Raw genomic sequence first — 21,991 nt, 5'->3', positions numbered from 1 at the left:
CACTCATAGAATGTTGACAACCTTGATGACATCACTGTGGCATTTGCATACTGAATTCTGATTGGTCCATGATTGATAGAGTGTCAGTCAGTCTCGGTCCTGCTCTGATCCAGTCTCAGTGTTTTGGTGTGTGTTACGGCTGCGGATGTGAAGGTGTGTGTGGCGTGTCTCGACGTGAACGACCCGCTGGCATCCAAAGACCTGCAGGATTAACGAGCAGAGTCTGATTACACTCTCAGATCAAGCTTACATCCGTTTCTCACACTGAAGCATGAGTAAAAACACACACACATCTATATTTCTTGTATTAATTTGTATCCCAGTTTTAGTTCATTTAGTAAGTGGTTTTGTATTAATTTATCATTTTATGATCCCACAGTGATTGATCAGCCAATGCTCACGGTGCATTCTGGGAATGATTCAGTTCTGAACACAAGCCTTCATCCTGAAGCATCATAATCTCAGTGATTCCCTGATTCCCGTGATGATTGTCCTGAGCTGAAGTCTGTAATTAAAGCTTCACCTCGGAGAACCGGCAGGAACGGACTCAGAAGCTCTTAATGGCTCTGATAATATCTGAGCAGTCACGCTCGGGACAGGTGAGGTTCAGACACACACTACTGTACAGCCACAGAACAAAGACGAGCTATTACAGCTGTCACACACACATCACACACACACACACAACCACAGCTAAAGACTGTGATTAACATGTCACTCTCTGACAGGCTGATTGGGTCACGTTCGTCTCGCTGACTCCCACCTGAGCGCCTGTTAATGATCCGTCAACATACCGTACGTGTGCTCGATCATACAAAACATGCACACCTTATCGTGCATATACAAATATTGAGGCAAATATTTTATTTTAATTAAGTTGAATTTTATTTGTTCTATAAATTCCAGCTACTTAATGGAAATATATTATTTTAAAATGAAAACATTGAGTTAGTAAGAAACTTAGAGTGGAAACTCTCAGAAGCAACAAACATATAAAGTCAATTTATATATACACACACATACATATACATCCGACTTTATAACTCGCAACTCCGACTTTATATCTCGCAACTCTGACTTTATATCTCGCAACTCCGACTTTATATCTCGCAACTCTGACTTTATATCTCGCAACTCCGACTTTATATCTCGCAATTCTGACTTTATCTCTCGCAACTCCGACTTTATAACTCGCAACTCCGACTTTATATCTCGCACTAACTTTCTGATATAACTCCGAACAATTCTGACTTTATAACTAACAATTCTGACTTTATATCTCGCAACTCCGACTTTATAACTAACAATTCTGACTTTATATCTCGCAACTCCGACTTTATAACTAACAATTCTGACTTTATAACTAACAATTCTGACTTTATATCTCGCAACTCCGACTTTATATCTCGCAACTCCGACTTTATATCTCGCAACTCCGACTTTATATCTCGCAACTCCGACTTTATAACTAACAATTCTGACTTTATAACTAACAATTCTGACTTTATATCTCGCAACTCCGACTTTATATCTCGCAACTCCGACTTTATATCTCGCAACTCCGACTTTATATCTCGCAACTCCGACTTTATATCTCGCACTCGCGACTTTATATCTCGCAACTCCGACTTTATATCTCGCAACTTTTATATCTCGCAACTTCCGACTTTATATCTCGCAACTCCGACTTTATATCTCGCAACTCCGACTTTATATCTCGCAACTCCGACTTTATATCTCGCAACTTCCGACTTTATATCTTGCAACTCCGACTTTATATCTTCAACTCCGACTTTATAACTAACAATTCTGACTTTATATCTCGCAACTCCAACTCCGACTTTATATCTCAATTCTGACTTTATAACTAACAATTCTGACTTTATATCTCGCAACTCCGACTTTATATCTCGCAACTCCAACTTTATATCTCGCAACTCCAACTTTATAACTAACAATTCTGACTTTATAACTTGAAACTCCGACTTTATAACTCGCAACTCCGACTTTATAACTCACAACTCGCTTTATATCTCGCAACTCCAACTTTATATCTCGCAACTCCAACTTTATATCTCGCAACTCCAACTTTATAACTAACAATTCTGACTTTATATGTCGCAACTCCGACTTTATAACTCACAACTCCGACTTTATAACTCACAACTCCGACTTTATATCTCGCAACTCCGACTTTATATCTCGCAACTCCGACTTTATATCTCGCAACTCCGACTTTATATCTCGCAACTTTTATATCTCCAACTCCGACTTTATAACTCACAACTCGACTTTATACTCCAACTCCGACTTTATATCTCGCAACTCCGACTTTATATCCAACTTTATATCTCACAATTCTGACTTTATATCTCGCAACTCCGACTTTATAACTCGCAACTCCGACTTTATATCTCGCACTCGCTTTAACTCCAACTTTATATCTTGCAACTCCGACTTTATAACTCTCGACTTTATACTCCAACTCCGACTTTATAACTAACAATTCTGATCTCGCAACTCCGACTTTACTGACAATTCTGACTTTATCTCGCAACTCCAACTTTATATCTCGACTTTATATCTCGCACTTGAAACTCTGACTTTATATCTCGCACACTCAATTCTGACTTTCTCACAATTCCGACTTTATATCGCAACTCCGACTTTATAACTCACAACTCCGACTTTAATTCTGACTTTTATATCTAACTCCAACTTCAACAATTCTGACTTTATATGTCGCACTTTATAACTCAACTCCGACTTTATAACTCACAACTCTCGAATTCCGACTTTATATCTCGCAACTCCGACTTTATATCTCGCAACTCCAACTTTATATCTTGCAACTCCGACTTTATATCTCGCAACTCCGACTTTATATCTCGCAATTCCGACTTTATATCACAACTCACAATAACTAACTCCGACTTTATATCTCGACTCCAACTTTATATCTCGCACTTTTATATCTCGCAACTCCACTTTATAACCGACTTTATAACTCGCTTTATACTCCAACTCCGACTTTATATCTCCGACTTTATATCTCGCAACTCCGACTTTATATCTCGCAACTCCGACTTTATATCGCAACTCCGACTTTAGATCTCGCAAGTCCGACTTTATAACTTGAAACTCTGACTTTATAACACTCAATTCTGACTTTCTCACAATTCCGACTTTATATCTTGCAATTCTGACTTTTATATCTAACTTTCAATTCCGACTTTATAACTCAATTCCGACTTTATATCTCACAATTCTGACTTTATATCTTGCAATTCCGACTTTATAACACTCAATTCTGACTTTATATCTCACATTTATGACTTTTTCCTCAGAACTGTGAGATATAAAGTCGCAAATACCTTTTAATTTTTTATTTCATGGTAGAAACAAGCTTCCATACACAACCGTTCAAAAGTTTGGTCAAATAGGAAATTAATACTTTTATTCATCAAGGATGCACTAAATTGATCAAAAGTGACAGTAAAGACATTTATAATGTTACAAAAGATTCTATTTCAAATAAAGGCTGTTCTTTTGAACTTTCTATCTTCATAGCACAGTTTTATAATGCTGTCTATGTAGGTCATTCATAGGTTTCGGGATAAGGCCATAAAATCTGTGCAGCTCAAACACTGGCAGCGTTCACACAGGAAATTAACAGCTAACGCGATAAGATCTTCAAAGGTTACAGTATCTATGAAGCGTAAAGCGGGTGTGTGTGTGTGTGTGTTTGAAGAAGGATGCTCTGTTGTGGTCTGATGCCTATCATAACTCAAAACATCTGAGATCTGCATTATATAAAGCTCTTATGACACCGTGACTTCCTTATCAGCTGATGCCGCACACAACGGCTCTTTGTTTCATCCTGGTGTCTGTGTGTACGTGCGAGAGAAAGTGTCCGTTTGCCGTCTGCTTCCGACCCGATGGCCGGCCGATCGTTTTTTATTGCCCACCGAGAGCTTGAGGGATTAATGGAGAACATGTCATGTGATTTACATGCATCCTGTAAGACATTTCCTGTAGATTTTACAAGCTACTCGACAAGACGAAAAAGAGCAAACTCTCATGTTTGTGCTGACGCTTCGACCTCGGCCTGACCTCTTACAGGAATGCTGCCGTTTCAAGGTCAACATGAAATCAGAATCAACCGTTTGCTTTCTTAATGCGTGTTCCTGATCTCAGCGTGAATGATTTGTCAGTGCACGTTATTACCAAAAATATCAAATGTTTGTCTTTGTAATCTTTTAATCAAAATATAATAACTTCTGCAGCCGACTTTCCTTTTTGGAAAATATCACAATCCTTCCCTTCCAGCCACTGTTTCACATGGAAAGAAACTGCAGGTGACCGGAAGGATTTTTGATTTGATTAATAAAACAAAATAAAAATGAAATAAAATTAAAAATAATTAAATTAAATTTAAAAAAAAAGAAAACATTTATATTGTTCCAAAAGATTCTATTTCTAATAAATGCTGTTCTTTTGATCTTTCTATTCATCAAAGAATCCTGAAAAATAAAATGTATCACAGTTTCCACAAAAATCTGAAGCAGCACAACTGTTTTCAACATTGATAATAATCACAAATGTTTCTTGAGCAACAAATCATCATATTAGAAGGATTTCTGAACTCGTAACATTCCTGTAAGAGGTCAGTCCCAGTTCAGACGTTCAGCCGGAGCGACAACTGAAGGAACGAGTTTGAACTGACGGAGAGAATCCGTCCTGTCAGCTGATCAAAGCTCAAATGAACACCCATTAACACACACAGGTGAGGGACACATCTGAAGAACACACACACACACACACACCTGAGGGCCACAGAGCTCCAGCAGAAGCACAATAACATCCAGAGATTTGAATAAAATCATTTATCTGAATGAAGCCACAAAATGCAAAATTCTTTTGTTTAGTGATCTGCTTTAAAGGGATGAAAATGATTACAAACGCTCTTCTGAACCTCTATGATGTATCCAGGTGCTTTATTTATGGTTCCATGAAGAACTTTTAACAACCACAGAAACTTCAAGTAGAAAAACGTTCTTTATATTTTTTAAAAGTTCTTTTAAGAACTGGTCACTGAAAGGTTCTTCTGTGACACTGGTGTGAAAACACGCCAATAACAAAAGTTTAGTACATTAATGACTACAAGCGGACAAAAAGTGTGTGTGAGACATCTGACTCGCAGCTGTTGTGTGTCGGGGTCAGTCAGAGGTCATCTGTGAGTCTGCTGATGTTCTTCTCTTCAGACACTCTGACAAACGGCTGCTCCGCAAATGCCACGGCTTAAAATTCTCACTGCACACTTGACTTGATAGTGTCATTATTCAGATCAATTCAGTTCAATGTTGATTCAGTTTTGTTCAATAACAGTGTCGATGTTGTGAAACAAATATGCTCCTGTTTTGGATGTATATATAAGAATCAAATCCTGTCCTGCATTTTTTCCTCATTTAATGAGTCGAATTACTCAATAAAACTGGTTTTGAATGTAATTTCTCTTGCAAACTGTTTAAAGTCATTTTTTCTTCTCTATTGTGTCGTATATCCTAGTGAAACACTTTGCAAACAAGAACAAATGTAACAATTGTCCATTTTGATTTCATGGGGACTTTTTATTTCACTGGAGAATTAAAATTGGCTTTTCTGCATAAGCGTGGGTGTTTTGAGTACATTTGCTGGTTTTGAAGAGTTCAGTCACAGGCTCTCATTATACCAGCGTCCGGTTTGATTTACACCGGTAAACGCAGCAGCGTGTCGGAGTGAATTATAGCCCTGAATCACACGCTGAAAGCCACAGATCTGCTGTTCCCATCAATCTCACGGCAAACTCATTTCACACCGCCTGAAGAAACGCCTGATCTCAGTGTTTTCAACTTCATCTGATCTTTTAGTATCTCAAAGAAGTCAGCAAAAGATGACAGAAGAAAAAAGACGGCCTGGACCACAAACATAATATGAGCACACAGTAATACAGTAATAATAAAATAATGCAACAATAAACACAGTTATGCTGTATTCTATATACTAATCAAATCTCAGCACAGTGGAATAACAGTAATGTTTTGAAAGTGCCATTATTATTTTTTCTTTTATTTCTGGTTCATTTATGACTCTTCAGTTCTGAGAGAGCTTGTAAACGCCTATAAAATCTTTACTGGACGCCGGAAGTCGGTCAGATTTATAACGGCTGAATCCTGCGTTTGTGCGACTGTGCATGAGACGTCAGACAGAAGAAAAACAGATCATAAAACAATGCTAAATGCAAATAATAAAAATGCAACTAAGCACTTCATCATGTGGCTATAGCAAAATAAATAGACCAAAGCAAGGAAAAAGCTTTTGTTGTTGACATCAAAGCCTATTTTACTCTCTAATTAGAAGCTAGATCAGTCAGATGCCAACACGGACAGGTTGTGACATGCCTCCATCATGATCTGAATCGACCGCAGCGAGTTCAGCGCGGTGAATTATTTGCTGCCGACAGCATGAAACCGTCATCCCGTGTTGGGTCGCCATTTGATGTCCGATGTAAAATCTGAGTCGTGAAGCCAGATCGTTTGGGGCGCGCCATGTTAAACCACACGGGTCGACAGAGGGTGACTAACGCTGGAGATTTAGGGTCACCAGGAGCCCGAGACTCTCATTAACACCACAGCATGATGATACAGGCTCCGATCAGGACAACAGACTCTCACGCACGGAAAAAAAGGATCTCTGCCCAGACCCGCGTCCAAAGACTGATGGAGAAAAGAACAAATATTCATAGCAGTGAACAAATGTATGGGTCAAGAATATTTAAACCTGAAAATAAAGTTAATAAAATAAAGTCAATAAAATAAAAAAGGTAATAAAATAGTTAAGAAAAAAATTATTAAAATATTTAATAAAATTATCTTTTAATAAAATAATAATTGGATTCAAGTTCAACTTTTTGATCAAATATTTATGTTGTAATGCATTTTTTCATAATTAAATAGGAAAATATAAACAGAACATGGATGAATTTTCAGACTTCCACAGTAATTTTCTCTGTTTAGGCCCAAACGGAATTATTTACACAGTTCGTAATTGATTTTTAGGTGTTGCATTATTGACGCAACACTCAAATCTGAAATGTAAAGGTAAATACAGATCAAAATGAAAAGGGCGAGTGTGTGTGCAGCGCGGCCGCTGGGCACCGAATCACTCCTCACGATGGTTAAAACTTCAAACGGCCTCATGAAAGAGTCAGCGTGCGTCAGGCCCTCGTGGCTCGATCCCAGCAGGCCACGATTGATTTAGTGTAAAGGAGCGAGAGATCGGGGAGCCTGAGGGAGCACCTGCCTCCCGTCGGCCTCAGAGCCGCTTCACACTTCATCATTCGTCCTGACGAGCTGACGCCGAACGCTATCCAGACCCGGCAAACTTCAGCGCTGACAGGAGACATGATACAGCGACTACAAACCGCTCGACAAATCCCAACTCATGCAGGACAGTGGGGAGAAAGGAAAAGACATGCAGCTTTAGACGTGTGCGCGGCAGCCTTTGATGTGGAGCCTTGAAATGAAGGATTCATTATGAAATTACATGATGGTGAAAATGTCTCAATCCTGGATCTGAAAACACGTCTTATTAATATTCTCACTGGACTCAACATGTGGCACTTTGTCCATATTTTCTGAATCTCCGACAACTAGTGTGAAATAAGAAGGAAAAAGAAAAGGAAAGGGAAATAATGTAAGGGAAAGAAAACGAGAAAGGAAGTAAAGCAAACGGGATACAGGAATGGTAAAAGATAAAGGAAATGGGAAAATATATAGTTTTAAATAAATGCAAAAGGAAGGAAATGAAGTAGAGGAAAGGGAAATGGAAGTGGAAAAGGAAGGAAATTAAATGAAAAGAAAATGAGAAAGGAAAGAAAACAGGCAGAGAAGGAAAAAGTAAACTGAAATGGGAAAAGGAAAGGAAATAGAAAGGGAGGTGAAAAGAAACAGAAATGAGAAAGGGAAGTGAGAAAAAGTAAGGAAACAAGAATAGAAGAATATAAGTACAAAGTAAACTGAAATAATAAAGGAAGTAAAAAAGGAAAAGAAGAAAATGGAAGTAAAAAAAAAACTGAAATAAGAAAGCAAAAGTAAACTGAAATGAGAAAAGTACCTAAAGTAAATAAAAAGGAAAACATTAGAAAGGAAAAAGTAATGGTAAACTGAAATGGGAAAATGAAGTGAAAAGGAAAAGAAGAAAAGGGAAATAAAAAAGGAAAGGGAAATGGAAGGGGGAAAAGCAAGGAAATGAAAGGAAACGAAAACCAGAAAGGAAAGGAAAGAAAAGAAAAGAAAAGAAAAGAAAAGAAAGAAAGAAAGAAAGAAAGAAAGAAAGAAAGAAAGAAAGAAAGAAAGAAAGAAAGAAAGAAAGAAAGAAAGAAAGAAAGAAAGGGATGTAAAAAGAAACAAATGAGAAAATGGAAGTAAATGGAAGTAGGAAAAAGAAGGAAAAAAGAAATGAATAAAATCATTAAAAGTAAACTGAAGTAGTAAAGAAAAGAAAATGAAAAGGAAAAGAAGAAAATGGAAGTAAAAAAGAAACGGAAATGAGAAATGAAAAGGGAATTGAGGTGGAAAAAGTAAGAAAACAAAAAAAAAAATGAAACAAGAAGTAAACTGAAATGAGAAAAGGAAATAAAGGGCAGTGAAAAGAAAAAAAATTAGAAAGGAAAAGGTAATGGAAGTGGAAAAAAGTAAGGAAACGGAAAGAAAAATTCGAAAGGAAAGAAAACAGGAAGGGAAGTAAAAATTAAACAAATGGGAAAAGTAAAGGAAGTTGAAAGGAAAAGAAGAAAAGGGAGGTAAAAAGAAAGAAATGAGAAAAGGAAAGGAAATGGAAGTGGAAAAAGAAGGAAACAAGAAAGGAAGGAAATAAAACAGAAGTAAACAGTAAAATGAAAAGTAAAGTAAATAAATAAATAAGGAAAACAATATAGGGAAGTAAAAAGAAACAGAAATTAGAAAGGAAAAGGTAACGGAAGTGAAAAAAGTAAGGAAACAGAAAGGAAAAGAAAATGAGAACAAATGGGAAGAGAATAGGAAGATAAGTAAAAAGTAAACTGAAATGGGAAAAGTAAAGGAAGTGAAAAGGAAAAGAAGAAAATGGAAGTTAAAAAGGAAAGGGAAATGGAAGTGGGAAAGTAAGGAAATTAAAGGAAAAGAAAACAAAGGAAACAGACAGAGAAGTAAAGGAAATGAAGAGGAAAACAAGAATGAGAAAAGGAAAGGAAATGGAAAAAGAAGGAAACAAGAAAAGAAGGAAATGAAACAGACAGAGACGTAAACAGTAAAATGAAAATGGGAAAAGTAAAGGTCATGAAAAGGAAAAGAAGAAAAAAGAAACAGTTAATATCAGTTCAGTGATATCCAGACTGTCGGAGCGCCGGACGGGACAGTGTTCCTCCACACCTGACTGCTCTCAGCCCTCCTCTCTCTCCACCCATAATCCTGATGGAAGCTTCCCGGCAGGTAATCCCTAATCTGGCCCATGAGACACGCTAAGACTATTCACTGGGAGAGCTGGAGATGGGACTAGGCACTCGGGTGACAGTAATCCCATCACTGCGCTAATGCACTTAACCTGATAGCGCTCCGAGACGAGCACGAGGAGCAACAAGAACCCGCTTCCAGCCACGAGCAGCCCTAAAAACACAATACTGACATCAGTCAGAAACTCAAGGACAAACAAGAGGTGTTCAGATCTCACAAAAACAACAAGGCGACTCTAGAAACGGACGTCCCCAATTTCAGTGGAAAAGCCAATCATGAGTGAAGAGCAACTGAACCAGTCGGAAAAACAGTTTCAGGTGTGATCTGATCTGATGTGTGATTATCATTTAAACCAAACCGTCTTACACAAATGACCTTCTCATAGACCAAGATGGCCGCAGACCGGACTGACTTGCCTTGAAGAAACTTTGCGCCTAATGATCCTCATAAGACTATTAGTACAAGTGAAGGGCCTTCAGAATATGAGAATGTTTCAAAGAGTTCTTATGACAATAATATGGCAGACGTCAGGCCGCCGGGCTTCACACGCTGCAGGAATTAGTTCCAGTGGCAGTGGAGATTGCCAGAGTCGTCAGATGTATTCGGAGGCATAACTAAAGTCTGGCAGTTCTTGGACGCACCTGCTGATAATGTGGATGTCCGTCTGTAATCCCTCAGTCTTATATTCCTCCCCTTCCCCGACGAGTCTCTGAGGTCCACAGCTTTAACTAATTAATGAGACACCCTTAAAAAGAAACCCTCTTCTTCTGTCTATAGTCACACCTCTCAGACTGACTTGAACAGTTTTGAGAGTTTGAGACGTTACTTAGGCCTGATCGGGTTAAAGCCGCCAGAGAAATGAAGGAGAGGAGTGTGATGGAGGGATAAGCTGAGGTGCACCTGAGACACACCTGCTCTGGAGATGAATGGTGCAGTCAAAAGCATGTCACTTTCAGCCGTAGATCACGTCGGCAGGCTGGCGGCTCACCTAGCGGGTAATGGATCCTGTCTGCTCCGAGTTTAAGACTCAAGCTTAAAGGAGAAGTTCAGGCAAAATGAAAACCGTCTCATCATTTACTCGTTCCAAACCTGCATGACTTTGTCTTCTGTACACTGAAAAAATTGGTGTAGGATTTACTATTTTCACTCAGAAATTGCTAGTGAATTTCACAAATAATTACCAAGAAACAGCAAATAAACTCAAAGGGGGGAGTATGTAGTGATGCCGTAGAAGAACATTTTTGATTCCCTAAAGAACCTTAGTTCATTTGAGTCACACTTGTGTTGTTCGCAGTCAAAAGTGACCAAACACCCGAAATGTAACTTTGTAAAGCAATATTTTTGTTCAATAATATTATTTTATTTTGTATTTTGAGAGAATTTCATGGTACTAATTTTTTTCCCATTGAAAATAATGTTTTTTTTTTTAAATTACTTTTCAATTAAAGCAGTATTTCATGTTAAAATAGAGACAATTCCTTTGAAAATACAATTTTTGAAGGCAGATTAGCGCCATCTGGTGGGAGTGAAAAAAAGAAAAACATCTGTAATGCTGTGGTGTAACCACTAGATTCCTATATAGCTCTATATACATTCTCTACTTGTTTTTAGACATAAAAACTTATTTTTATAAAGTTGTAGATTTGGATATATTTTTAGACATTCTCAAAGACTACTTTTTGTAAAGGTTTAGATTTTTTTTTTTTTTTTTTTTTTGCATTAATTTTACTGCAGTCAATCCTGAACACAGAGAAGGACATTTTGTTACACATAACATCAACAAAAATGTAACAAAAATGATCAAGAATGCTTTATCAGAGCTTAATCAACCTGATTTCAATTTTGCCACACCAGTTCATTTGTGTGTGTATAATAGTGTGTTGTGTGTGTGTGTTTAAGTGGGTGTGTCTGTTTTCCTCTTTTCATTTTTTATGCATTGTGGCTGATTTGTAGATTGTACGCACACAAAAAAATTTACTTTTTTTTTCTATGGCGGTCATTTTTTAATGTCCATTTAGCTTTTTTGAATCAAGTCCACGATTGTTATTTTATTGATTTTTTGTGGTATTATAGCGATTGTGGAAATCTTGTGGAAAGTTTCGTTCCATTCCAATGAAGCAGCAAAACTTTTTTCAGTCTAAAATGACTGAACATCACCAGAGGGTTAAAAGAACCATTTTTTTTTTCTTAGTGTTAAAAACATTTTAAAAATCTTTTTCCACTATAAAGAACCTTTAGATCAATGGAAGGTTCTGTGGATGTTCTTCATGGAACCATCAAGAGCCTTAATTTTTAAGATTGTAACACATTGAATTAAACAAATTTTTGAAGAAGAAAGACTCTTATTTAATGCATTTTTACATACAAAAGCTATACTGATCAAATTAATTTAAATTTCCCAAAAACAGCCTACAAATTTCAGATATACCTCACAGCGTACGTGCATCTTGTACAGTCAGTGATAAACTACATGATGTTTTGAGTCACGTGACGTTTGTTTGAAATCTCTTTGAACTAAGTTGCATAACGCTTGAGGATTCTTGATTGCATATGGACTCATTTACAAACCAGTGAACCAATTCAAGAATTGTTGGTTTGAATTTCTCAGCAAATTAATTAAGAACTGGTGGTTTACAGCTCAAGTGATCAGAGTTGAAAAGGAGTGAATTGAATTTGATTAATATCTAAATTGTTGAATAACCTTCATTTTTCTTAAATGAACTGAATCGGTAATTGAGTTATATTTGCATTTTCTCCTTTTTCCTTTGAACTGTGTACTTGTGAACACTTTGCACTGACTGAACATCAAAACGATTTGCAGTTTTTCCTGGAATGGTGTCTTGCTGTTTGTGTGTTCATATTTCACCCATAATCTAAACAGGATTCCCAGTCCATTAAATATGTGAATCCTCTGTAGACTCTCTGCAGATCTAATAACCTGCTCGACACGTCAAGTCAATCCGCAACAACTACAACAGCATGTAAAGTACGAATCATCTAAACCAAACCAACCTAACAAGCAGCACACATTAAAGCGAGCTCTGAGACTGACCTGTTGATGCGAACACTAAGAGAGCAAACAGTTTGTCTGAAGGATTCTGTCCGATAACGGCGAGAGATGACAGCAGTCATGTGACAAGGTTAAAACGCCTCTTAAGAGCTCCGGCATCTTGACAGCTTGAGAAAGGAGGTATAAAATGACAGCTTAGAAGCCATGAATGAATCCTTTCAGCAGTCTAATCCTGTCTGTCAGGGCTAATGGTTCAGTCTGTCGATCTGTGCCAATATTACGGCCGTCACTCTTCACTGACAAGTGCCGTTAAACGCCTGGAATGAGACGGCGACCCCCTTAAAAATGTATTTAGACACTCATGTGACACTTAAATGTGTGTGAATGTTAGATAACAAAATATCAAAATCAACCGTCATCTGCTGCAGCTTTTCTCAGAACAAAATATCAAACATTCAGACAAATGAAGTCTGACTTTAAGAGTCTCAATACTCTTCTGGAAAGGGGGCGGGGAGCAGCAGCAGCTCATTTGCATATAAAGATGCATGCACTAAAACAGCATTTTTTTCCTTCCACTCAAAAATGAGAATTTAAAACATGGCATAATAAATGATCGGTGACGTATTTTGACACAGACATTCTGGGAACACCAGAGCACAAACGGCATAATACGTTTAACACCACAACACTTGACTAATCTGAACTTCTTGAACGCACATTTGTTTGTTAAACTGAACCCCTCCTTTAAGAATGACTGCATGTTTTCAGGTTAGGATTACAAGAGAAGGAAGAGCCGGACGGTGTTTTCTCCCCCTTGTTTGTACGCAGGTTTATTTATTTACACGCCATCCAGGGAAACCAGCTCACCATATATTTGCACGTGTTCTGCGGTGGTTAATGGCATTTTCTCGTTCTTCACCACCCCATCAGGTCCTGCTCGATGCGTCTCTGGCGTAGATTAATGAGCTGAAGATAATGAGCAGAGCTTCAGATGATCCTTCTCTACCAAATGAACATCTCTCCTGAGTTCCCTATTCCCAATAAAAGCAATACACTCAATTACTGTCGGTTACTAACTGATTGATATTATTAGTAGCAGCACTACTTTCTAGCCAGAAGATCAAACACACGTTTGAAGGCTTGTTGAAAAGTGTAAATAAATGAACTCATATTAAACTGTTATCATTCACTAAACTCCAGAGTTCAATTTATAAAACAAATCAACAGGTTTTGCTTTAATAAAACTGTACCTGCACTGTGTGTTTGGTGCCACTGTTCAGTCCTACAGGCTGTAGTGTGTAATTACATTTGCATGCATGGAGTTTTCCATAAATATGCCAGAGGGATGTGAAATATCGAGGAGGCGTTCAAAACTTTCTACTTAAATGTGGTGAAATATGGCCCGTCTGAAATGTGTTCCCATTATGGAATAACGCCCGTGTGCTGGGCGTCATCCATCACCCGCACAATAAAGGGGGAGTTTCTGGCCCTAATAACTCACGGGCAGAACCGAGAGCTGACAGACGCCGCCGAGAACAGCAACCCCCGCTCATCCATCAGCATCTGCCGCCCATCCATCAGCGGCTCCGGAGCGCGCTTTAATTCATAACAATCAACACTGGATTAGTAAACAATTAATATAGATAGATAGATAGATAGATAGATAGATAGATAGATAGATAGATAGATAGATACTAAAATGCTGGGATAAAAACAATCCAAACTGTGTTGAAAATGGACAAACCCAGCAATTGAGTTGTTTTAACCCAGCGATTGGGTTAAATGTTTGATCAACCTGCTGGGCAGTTTTATTTAACTCAACTATTGTTTAAAAATTACTATATGGCTGGCTTAAAATGAACCCAAAATAGGTTGGAAATTAACATTTATTAAATTGCTTATTAAGCAATGTTCACCTTTTGATTATTATTGTTGACTCTAGTAATTATGGGTCTGATTTTTAATTTCCAACCTATTTAAATAAAATTTAACCCAATTGTGGGGTTACATTTTTTTTAACCCAATTGCTGGGTTAAAACAACCCAATTACTGGGTTAAAAAAAAATTAACCCAATTGCTGGGTAATTTTTTTTAACCCAATTGCTGGGTTAAAACAACCCAATTACTGGGTAAAGTTTTTTTTAACCCAATTGCCGGGTTAAAACAACCAATTACTGGGTAAAGTTTTTTTTAACCCAATTGCTGGGTTAAAACAAAAAAATTTGCTAGGTTAAAAAAATAAACCCATATGCTGGGTTAAATAAAATTTAACCCAATTGCCGGGTTAAAACAACCCAATTACTGGGTTAAATTTTTTTTAACCCAATTGCTGGGTAATTTTTTTTAACCCAATTGCCAGGTTAAAACAACCAAATTTGCCAGGTAAAAAAAAAAAAAAAAAAGTAACCCAATTGCTGGGTTAAATAAAATGTAACCCAATTGCCAGGTTAAAACAACCCAATTGCTGAGTTAAAAAAAAAAAAAAAAAAAAAAAAAAGTAACCCAATTGCTGGGTTAAATTTTTTTTTAACCCAAATGCTGGGTTAAAACAACCCAATTGCTGGGTAATTTTTTTTAACCCAAATTGCTGGGTTAAAACAACTCAATTGCTGGGTTACAAATTTTTTAACCCAATTGCCGGGTTAAAACAACCAAATTTGCTAGGTAAAAAAAATTTAATCCAATTGCTGGGTTAAATAAAATGTAACCCAATCGTTGGGTTAAAACAACCCAGTTGCTGGGTTAAAGATTTTTTAACCCGAATTGCTGGGTTAAAACAACCCAATTGCTGGGTAAAATTTTTTTTAACCCAATTGCTGGGTTAAATAAAATGTAACCCAATTGTTGGGTTAAAACAACCCAGTTGCTGGGTTAAAATTTTTTTTACCCGAATTGCTGGGTTAAAACAACCCAATTGCTGGGTAAATTTTTTTTTAACCCAATTGCTGGGTTAAATAAAATGTAACCCAATTGCTGGGTTAAAACAACCCAATTGCTGGGTAAAATTTTTTTTAACCCAATTGCTGGGTTAAATAAAATGTAACCCAATTGCCGGGTTAAAACAACTCAATTGCCAGGTTAATTTTTTTTAAACCCAATTGCCCAATTAACCTAGCGATGGATGGATGGAGTTCTGTTGGTTTAACTGATCGTGTTAAAATTCACCCAACACTTCGCAATACCATTTATTTGCATTTTAATCACCAGATGTGACATTTATGATTCCTTCTCTAATTCATTTCATACGCTTTGGGTTTATGGTTTTTGAAAATATTTGATGTGTCATCAGAGTATAATGTTTTTTATTGGGCCTGGTTAAATTCTCTGCATTACATAGTTTGTATAGTTTATAGCAGCAGACATATCTAATATCAGAATGAGATGACTAGTGAAGTCATCTGACCTGCCTTTGAGCCGTCACTCATGTTTAGGATATATTAATAAACCTGCTCCACTTTTTCAGTGTTCACATTAAATGAACAGAATGATAATACTGGATTCGTTTTATAACAAGATAGGATGTATTTTATGTAGCCTATTGATGAGAGATTGTTTTTACCTCCTCAACATGGCCAAAACAAACGCCCACAACGGTGACGCTACACATCCCTCGGACCTGTCAATCACCTCACGCAGCGATATGATTGGACGGCGGGGAAGGCTTTAATCTCGGGTGCGCGTGAACGCGAGGTATGTGAGCTGAGCTCAGTGTGAGTGCGCGACGCGGAAGATAAGATGCGCTCCGAACTCTCTCTGCTCCCCAGCAACAACCTTTGAGGATTATATTTTGTGTGTGTGTGTGTGATTTTATATACTTGAAAACATTTGTTTGTCTTCTTGGGAGATACTTTTTGTCCATCTACAGATGCGTTTCCAGATTACGCAGAGAGAAGTGGGACATGATCACATTGCCTACGGAGTCTGCCGTGTTTAGTGTGGTTGATCTAGTGTGGGACAAGAAGCGAAACCTTAACCCCTTCCCGCACTCGCTGCCTCCCGCAGACCCGCAGCGCCAGGCGAGCCGTTTGCCCGTGAAAGTGTTGAAAATGCTGAGCGCGCGCACCGGACACATCCTGCACCCGGACTATCTGCAGCCGCTGCCGTCCACCCCCGTCAGCCCCATCGAGGTAAAGAGGACATTCTCACCTTCGATCTTTTTATTTTCAGCCGAATGCATGTAGAAAATACAATAATATTCACCAGAGGTTATAATTAACCCTTTTGTGTTAAAACCATTTTCTTCTTCATAAAATAATCCGATTATAAATGGAATTATTATTTTTTGATAACACTTATAATATGGCAACTCAAAGTATTAATTTATAGTAAAATTAATTCAATGCGTATTTTGTGCATTAATATACATTTCGAACTTAAAAACTCAAAACAAGTGAATAATTATAATTTAATAGTGACGATAAAAGCTTTTACGCGCAACCTTAGAGAATGTTTTTACGCATAAATAATTAGGCTACTATAAACTTCAGCATTTCTGAACAGTTGCCGTATGACAAAGTTCATATTTACTACACAAAGACAAAATTGCTTTGTGAATAAAAATGCATAAATACTGGAAAGTGTAAAAAAAAATTACTTTACACTATTTATGCATGTTTTTTTTAGTCAAGTTTGAGTCACGAATGCAAAAACAAACATCATATGTCATGTTAATGGTTTCCTTAAGAACTGACCTACTTCACACAATGCCGTTTTTTCTTTAGCTATATAAAGTGAAGGAAAATCATACATGTTGCCATATGGAAACACATTTTATTGCATGTACAGAGAGATATAATAAAACCCTCATGACATTTGATTTAATGTCTCTGCAGCATTCTAGATTTAAGATTCTCGAGCCGTGCCACACGTAAATCAACACCAAGCACCTTTTTTATCCTACAAAATGTCATTAATTTAATGCACATTAATGTGGAAAGCATCAATATTTTCTGTAGGTGTTATTCTAAAGCTGTCACACTCCTAAAACTGTCTGTTTTCACAGTTGGATGCCAAGAAGAGTCCACTCGCCCTCCTCGCACAAACATGCTCCCAAATCGGGAAGTCGGATCCCCCGTCCTCGACCAAACTCTCTGCGGTCGTCTCGGACAAGGACAGCAAATCCAGTCCGCTGAAGATCAGCGACATCGGAGCCGAGGATAAGTCTAGTTTCAAGCCATACTCCAAGTCATCAGAGAGAAAAGACACGGGTGGAGATAAATCTGGTTTCCGGGTACCGAGCGCCACCTGCAGGCCGGTCACGCCGCGGACGGGCAGTCCGAGCTCCTGCAGCTCCGTCTCTCCACAACCTGGACGGACGGAGTCCGTGGATAAAACAGGGAAAAAGGAAAGCGAAGCACGTAAAAGCTCCACTCCAGAACTGAGAACTGAGAGCAACAGCGAGGCAAACAAACCGCAGGATGTTTCCAAACCGGTCACGCCCGACAGCGCTCCCACATCCTCGGCCTCGTCGGCTCTCGGGTCGGGACTCGTGGCGCCGGTTTCACCCTTCAGACCCGGCCACACCGTGTTCCCCATCTCCCCCTATCCCGGAGCGTACGCCGGCTACCCGCAGCCCTTCCTCTCTCTGGACCCGAGCAAGGCCGGCGGCGGCGGCGGCAGTCAGTTGATTAATGCTCAGCTGTCCGGCGCTCTCAGCAGTAAGGCGGGGTCGAGTCCCCTCGCCGGAGCCTCTCCGCCATCCATCATGTCCAGCAGCCTGTGCAGAGACCCGTTCTGCCTGAGCTACCACTGCGCCAGCCATCTATCATCCAGCAGCTCGCACGACAGCAAGTCTGGATACCCCCTCATGTATCCCAGCGCCGCTCTGCACCCGCCCTCGTTCCCCGGACACCCGTTGTACCCGTACGGCTTCATGCTCCCCAGCGAGTCCCAGCAGCACATCTGCAACTGGGTGTCCGCCAACGGACCCTGCGACAAGCGCTTCTCCAGCTCCGAGGAGCTTCTGGCCCATTTGCGGACTCACACGGCGTTCGCGGAGAAGCTCGTGTCGGGATACCCCAACTCTTTAACTCTTCCGGCCTGTCACATGCCCGGAGCCCCGCTGGCGCTCAGGACCCCGCATCACACGCTGGGGCTCGGCACGCGGTACCACCCGTACGCCAAAAGCCCGGGCGCGCCGGTGCCGGTGCCCGCAGCCACGGGCCCGTTTTACTCACCGTACACGCGCTGTACGGACAGAGACTGACCACTGCGCCCGGCCTCGGATATCAGTGATTTTTATATGCTTTCGTTCACCTCAGGACTAGTGGACCATTATTTATTAAAGTTCTAGCTTTAAAGCAAATGAAATAAAAACATTTCAACAAGACTCACATGGCTTTATTTAAACATGATACTTCTCTTATATATAACGACCCTCGACTGAAGCCAAGCCGCACTGTGTAATGTCTCTTAGCCAAAATTTGCATGTTTATTTCTAAATTTACTTGAATACTTATATTTTAACGTTTGTGGGGGAGAAATGTTTTTACTGTGCAACTCAGGGAAAAACGACAGCAATTAAAGAGTAACTCAGTTCAGTCTGTTTATTTGTCTATCTGACTTCTGTATGTCGAATCTGCAGCATTGATTTATTTGGACACTAAAAACAAGATTTTAAACGTTGCGTTTGGCTCGATTTATTATCTACATCGCCGTATATGTGCTAAATTGTAACCTTCGATAATAATAATTTTATGAATAATAAAAGTAAGTTAGCTGGTTGCCTTAAAATTGAGTTCACTGAAATTAAAAATTTGAGTTAATACAATGAAGGCGATTGGTTTAATCAACGATAACTCAAAATATTATGTTATCTGAACCACATTAATTATCAGTTGATTTGACAAAAGAAAAAAGTAATGAAAATAATTTAGGAACACTAAATACAACTAATTCAAACGTTTATTTGATTTATGAGTGCAAGTCTGAGTGTTTTCGTGTTAAAATACTTCCATTTTAAGCCATTTTAAGTATTTTTTTTTATGACTTTTTACAAGTATTAAATAAATCAGGTCATAAAAAATAATAGATCTGAGATCTAAAATAATAGAATATGTATACATTTTATATATAAAGGGAAAAAACATTTAAAAAGTTTTGTTCCTTGTTAAAGAAATTAAAATGAATTAAAAATATGCTAAGAAGGGATTTGTTTACATGATCAAAACGGAAACAATGTATATTAGTAAATCATTAATATCACACATCAGTAGTTCATGCTCATTCAATTAAGCATATAAAATAGCATATGAATTTATTTAAAGGTTCATGAAGTTCTGCTCTGTCGATAAACAGATGGTTTGTTTTCGACAATATAAAAGAAATATCAGTTTTCCTGCTGAAAATAAAACATCCATCAATATATTTCTCCAGAAGAGCATCAAACCGTTCCTTCACATTTGTCTGAACATCAGAAGAAATGACAGATTTATTTAGTGGTTTAATTTAGCAAGTCTTTATGATCAATAATTCATGGACAATCACAGGTTCGTGTTCATCATGGAGGAAAAACATCTCAATAATAACTGGAGCTTGATGGAACAAAGCGACATTTAATCATTCCGAAAAATTCCTGCACGTCTCTTTTGATTTAAACACGTCAAACGTTTGGACACACTCTCTGATGCAAATATGAAAGTCGTCAGAATTATGAAAAAACACATGAGTAGTGTGCATAATATCATACAGTAGAGGCCAAAAGTGACATTAACCCTTTCTTCAAGTATTATTAAAAATGTGTTAAAGATTTGTGCCGTAGTTACTTTGTAATTACTCAAATAACTATTAATTAACTACATGTACTTACTATACCGTTACAGTTGGGGTTAGGGTTTGGTTTAGGGTTAGTCACATATGCATACTTTAATGTTATTACTATAGTAAGTACATGTAGTAACGTGTAACTACGGCACTAAAATAAAGTGTTACCAGATTTTGTAGTCATATTGCATGGTTGTGCTTGGAGTCGATTGTTTTATTTGTGATAATGCAATGAAACATGACAAATTGTGCGACAATTTTTGGCCATTATGAACATGCAAAAACAAGAGAAAACCAACAAAATATTAATAACTGATTATGTTGTAGTCAATGTATGCTTTTTCCTCTCAGCTCTTTGTTTTTATATGCATTTTATTTTTTGCACAGTAAAATAAAACCTGTAGTTTGTCTTTTTTGCCAAATAATGTAATACCTGAATCAAGTTTAAAGTTTTGTTCTTCCCTCATATTTAAAAAAACATAAAATATTTTCCTCATACTTTGATTGTTTCATCAAACTTGTAGGGTCATTAAAAACAAATATTCCCTCTGGACGTCACTTTTGGCCACTAATGAACTACTATTATGTAATATAAACATATACATGTAAAGTACACACAATTTTTGAATTCATATTCAGGCAAAGCACATGTAAAATTATATATATATGGGAAATGTTGGTTGTTTATAATTAGGCTGGTATAAGACATTTTACCTTAAATGCAAAGATATTCCGGAGAAACAGAGTCGTATTTAAATGCAGAATTCAGCTAAAGAGGTTTATTATTAGGACCTGAAAAATCAGTATTTTTTTTTAACCAAATTAGAACAAGACATGTATATCCAAGAAATCTTCCTTTCATTGGAAAAAGCACAACTAAAGCCAGCACAAAAGGCTAAATGGAGCATATATGGGCATTTTTTGCCACACCACATTTTTTGTTTTTGTGCATTTTTGCAATGTTTTTGGCTTAAACGTTTGCATTACCATGTGTACTGCGGCGTGCAAACTTAAATCACACAGTTCCTTTAAATATTCATCCTGACAGACTCCAGGAGTCACATGCATTTAAAAGACAGCATGTTTTAGTTACAAACCAAACCCACAGCACTTTAGGTCCAAACATGCTTGAGCTGGCAGTCTAACGCACGACTCTTTTAGACTCCTGCTGATCCGACATGAAGACCTGACCACCGACTGACCACATGTTCATATGTTAGTAACACAAAACAACAAGCGCTCATGTGCTTCAGCCCGTCGATGAATCTTTCAGTGCACCGAACCACCGGCGGTCAGCTGCTCAAACCACGACTCGGCACAAAAGTCATTACGTTTTTGTCTTGTTTTCCTGTAAAATAACTAAATATCCAAAAATGACAAGATTGAGAAGTAAAAAAGACTTGATGAAAAAAGAATTTTGTTTCTAGCCCTTACAGTTCAAAAGTTATTCGCTTTAACAGAAGTGCAACTTTGGCCAGTTGGTGGCGCTAGAGGGATCAAGTTAGAAACTCCAAAATTGGTGCGAGTTATATTCACACCGTCATCAATCTGTGTGCCAAATTTCACCATTTTTTAATTTATCGTTCCCAAAAAACCCACTAAAATGTGTTAGATTTACAGTTTGAAAATAACCGTTTCTCTCAACATAAAATCTTTCGTTTTACCTTGTTGAGAGGATGTTTAGATAATT

The 21,991-nt window shown here is 38.0% G+C and overlaps 1 long non-coding RNA gene and 1 pseudogene across 1 annotated transcript in view; one reads left to right on the top strand and one right to left on the bottom strand.

The window, feature by feature from the left end:
- Positions 1 to 21,991, bottom strand: part of LOC125255356 — a 65,235-nt gene that overhangs the window by 27,895 nt on the left and 15,349 nt on the right. The gene's annotated exons all lie outside the window — the stretch shown is intronic.
- On the top strand, positions 16,223 to 18,868 carry LOC125255354 (annotated as a pseudogene).

This window comes from Megalobrama amblycephala, linkage group LG20, assembly GCF_018812025.1.
Source record: "Megalobrama amblycephala isolate DHTTF-2021 linkage group LG20, ASM1881202v1, whole genome shotgun sequence".
Taxonomy (NCBI): domain Eukaryota; kingdom Metazoa; phylum Chordata; class Actinopteri; order Cypriniformes; family Xenocyprididae; genus Megalobrama; species Megalobrama amblycephala.
The sequence above is the reverse complement of the archived record's forward strand: the minus strand, read 5'-3'. Positions and strand labels throughout refer to the sequence as shown.